Here is a 3,690-nt window from a genome sequence, read left to right on the forward strand (position 1 = left end):
GTGGCCTTCCTCAAATCACTGGATAGCAGAACCTGGAAAGCTGTCATCAAAGGCTGGGAACATCCCAAGATGCTGGACACAGAAGGAAAGCCCACTAATGAATTGAAGCCAAAAGAAGACTGGACAAAAGAAGAAGACGAATTGGCACTTGGAAACTCCAAAGCCTTGAATGCCCTATTCAATGGAGTTGACAAGAATATCTTCAGACTGATCAACACATGCACAGTGGCCAAGGATGCATGGGAGATCCTGAAAACCACTCATGAAGGAACCTCCAAAGTGAAGATGTCCAGATTGCAACTATTGGCTACAAAATTCGAAAATCTGAAGATGAAGGAGGAAGAGTGTATTCATGACTTCCACATGAACATTCTTGAAATTGCCAATGCTTGCACTGCCTTGGGAGAAAGGATGACAGATGAAAAGCTGGTGAGAAAGATCCTCAGATCTTTGCCTAAGAGATTTGACATGAAAGTCACTGCAATAGAGGAGGCCCAAGACATTTGCAACATGAGAGTAGATGAACTCATTGGTTCCCTTCAAACCTTTGAGCTAGGACTCTCAGATAGGACTGAAAAGAAGAGCAAGAACCTGGCGTTTGTATCCAATGATGAAGGAGAAGAAGATGAGTATGACCTGGATACTGATGAAGGTCTGACTAACGCAGTTGTGCTTCTTGGAAAACAGTTCAACAAAGTGCTGAACAGAATGGACAGGAGGCAGAAACCACATGTCCGGAACATCCCTTTCGACATCAGGAAAGGTAGTGAACACCACAAAAAGTCAGATGAAAAGCCCAGCCACAGCAAAGAAATTCAATGCCATGGGTGTGAAGGCTATGGGCACATCAAAGCTGAATGTCCCACCCATCTCAAGAAGCAGAGGAAAGGACTTTCTGTATGTCGGTCTGATGATACAGAGAGTGAACAAGAAAGTGATTCTGACAGAGATGTGAATGCACTCACTAGGAGATTTGAATCTGATGAAGATTCAAGTGATATTGAAATCACTTTTGATGAGCTTGCTATATCCTATAGAAAACTATGCATCAAAAGTGAGAAGATTCTTCAGCAAGAAGCACAACTGAAGAAGGTCATTGCAAATCTGGAGGCTGAGAAGGAGGCACATGAAGAGGAGATCTCTGAGCTTAAAGGAGAAGTTGGTTTTCTGAACTCTAAACTGGAAAACATGACAAAATCAATAAAGATGCTGAATAAAGGCTCAGATATGCTTGATGAGGTGCTACAGCTTGGGAAGAATGTTGGAAACCAGAGAGGACTTGGGTTTAATCATAAATCTGCTGGCAGAATAACCATGACAGAATTTGTTCCTGCCAAAAACAGCACTGGAGCCACGATGTCACAACATCGGTCTCGACATCATGGAACGCAGCAGAAAAAGAGTAAAAGAAAGAAGTGGAGGTGTCACTACTGTGGCAAGTATGGTCACATAAAGCCCTTTTGCTATCATCTACATGGCCATCCACATCATGGAACTCAAAGTAGCAGCAGCAGAAGGAAGATGATGTGGGTTCCAAAACACAAGATTGTCAGTCTTGTTGTTCATACTTCACTTAGAGCATCAGCTAAGGAAGATTGGTACCTAGATAGCGGCTGTTCCAGACACATGACAGGAGTTAAAGAATTCCTGGTGAACATTGAACCCTGCTTCACTAGCTATGTGACATTTGGAGATGGCTCTAAAGGAAAGATCACTGGAATGGGAAAGCTAGTCCATGATGGACTTCCTAGTCTGAACAAAGTACTGCTGGTGAAGGGACTGACTGCAAACTTGATCAGCATCAGTCAGTTGTGTGATGAAGGATTCAATGTAAACTTCACAAAGTCAGAATGCTTGGTGACAAATGAGAAGAGTGAAGTTCTAATGAAGGGCAGCAGATCAAAGGACAACTGTTACCTATGGACACCTCAAGAAACCAGTTACTCCTCCACATGTCTATCCTCCAAAGAAGATGAAGTCAAAATATGGCATCAAAGATTTGGACATCTGCACTTAAGAGGCATGAAGAAAATCATTGACAAAGGTGCTATTAGAGGCATTCCCAATCTGAAAATAGAAGAAGGCAGAATCTGTGGTGAATGTCAGATTGGAAAGCAAGTCAAGATGTCCCACCAGAAGCTTCAACATCAGACCACTTCCAGGGTGCTGGAACTACTTCACATGGACTTGATGGGGCCCATGCAAGTTGAAAGCCTTGGAGGAAAGAGGTATGCCTATGTTGTTGTGGATGATTTCTCCAGATTTACCTGGGTCAACTTTATCAGAGAGAAATCAGACACCTTTGAAGTATTCAAAGAGTTGAGTCTAAGACTTCAAAGAGAAAAAGACTGTGTCATCAAGAGAATTAGGAGTGACCATGGCAGAGAGTTTGAAAACAGCAAGTTTACTGAATTCTGCACATCTGAAGGCATCACTCATGAGTTCTCTGCAGCCATTACACCACAACAAAATGGCATAGTTGAAAGGAAAAACAGGACTTTGCAGGAAGCTGCTAGGGTCATGCTTCATGCCAAAGAACTTCCCTATAATCTCTGGGCTGAAGCCATGAACACAGCATGCTATATCCACAACAGAGTCACACTTAGAAGAGGGACTCCGACCACACTGTATGAAATCTGGAAAGGGAGGAAGCCAACTGTCAAGCACTTCCACATCTTTGGAAGTCCATGTTACATTTTGGCAGATAGAGAGCAAAGGAGAAAGATGGATCCCAAGAGTGATGCAGGAATATTCTTGGGATACTCCACAAACAGCAGAGCATATAGAGTACTCAATTCCAGAACCAGAACTGTGATGGAATCCATCAATGTGGTTGTTGATGATCTAACTCCAGTAAGAAAGAAGGATGTCGAAGAAGATGTCAAAACATCGGGAGACAATGTAGCAGATACAGCTAAAAGTGCAGAAAATGCAGAAAACTCTGATTCTGCTACAGATGAACCAAACATCAATCAACCTGACAAGAGTCCCTCCATTAGAATCCAGAAGATGCACCCCAAGGAGCTGATTATAGGAGATCCAAACAGAGGAGTCACTACAAGATCAAGGGAGATTGAGATTGTCTCCAATTCATGTTTTGTCTCCAAAATTGAGCCCAAGAATGTGAAAGAGGCACTGACTGATGAGTTCTGGATCAATGCTATGCAAGAAGAATTGGAGCAATTCAAAAGGAATGAAGTTTGGGAGCTAGTTCCTAGACCCGAGGGAACTAATGTGATTGGCACCAAGTGGATCTTCAAGAACAAAACCAATGAAGAAGGTGTTATAACCAGAAACAAGGCCAGACTTGTTGCTCAAGGCTACACTCAGATTGAAGGTGTAGACTTTGATGAAACTTTCGCCCCTGTTGCTAGACTTGAGTCCATCAGATTGTTACTTGGTGTAGCTTGCATCCTCAAATTCAAGCTGTACCAGATGGATGTGAAGAGCGCGTTTCTGAATGGATACCTGAATGAAGAAGCCTATGTGGAGCAGCCAAAGGGATTTGTAGATCCAACTCATCCAGATCATGTATACAGGCTCAAGAAGGCTCTCTATGGATTGAAGCAAGCTCCAAGAGCTTGGTATGAAAGGCTAACAGAGTTCCTTACTCAGCAAGGGTATAGGAAGGGAGGAATTGACAAGACTCTCTTTGTCAAACAAGATGCTGAAAACTTGATGATAGCACAG

This window comes from Glycine max, chromosome 6, assembly GCF_000004515.6.
Source record: "Glycine max cultivar Williams 82 chromosome 6, Glycine_max_v4.0, whole genome shotgun sequence".
Classification (NCBI taxonomy): Eukaryota; Viridiplantae; Streptophyta; class Magnoliopsida; order Fabales; family Fabaceae; genus Glycine; species Glycine max.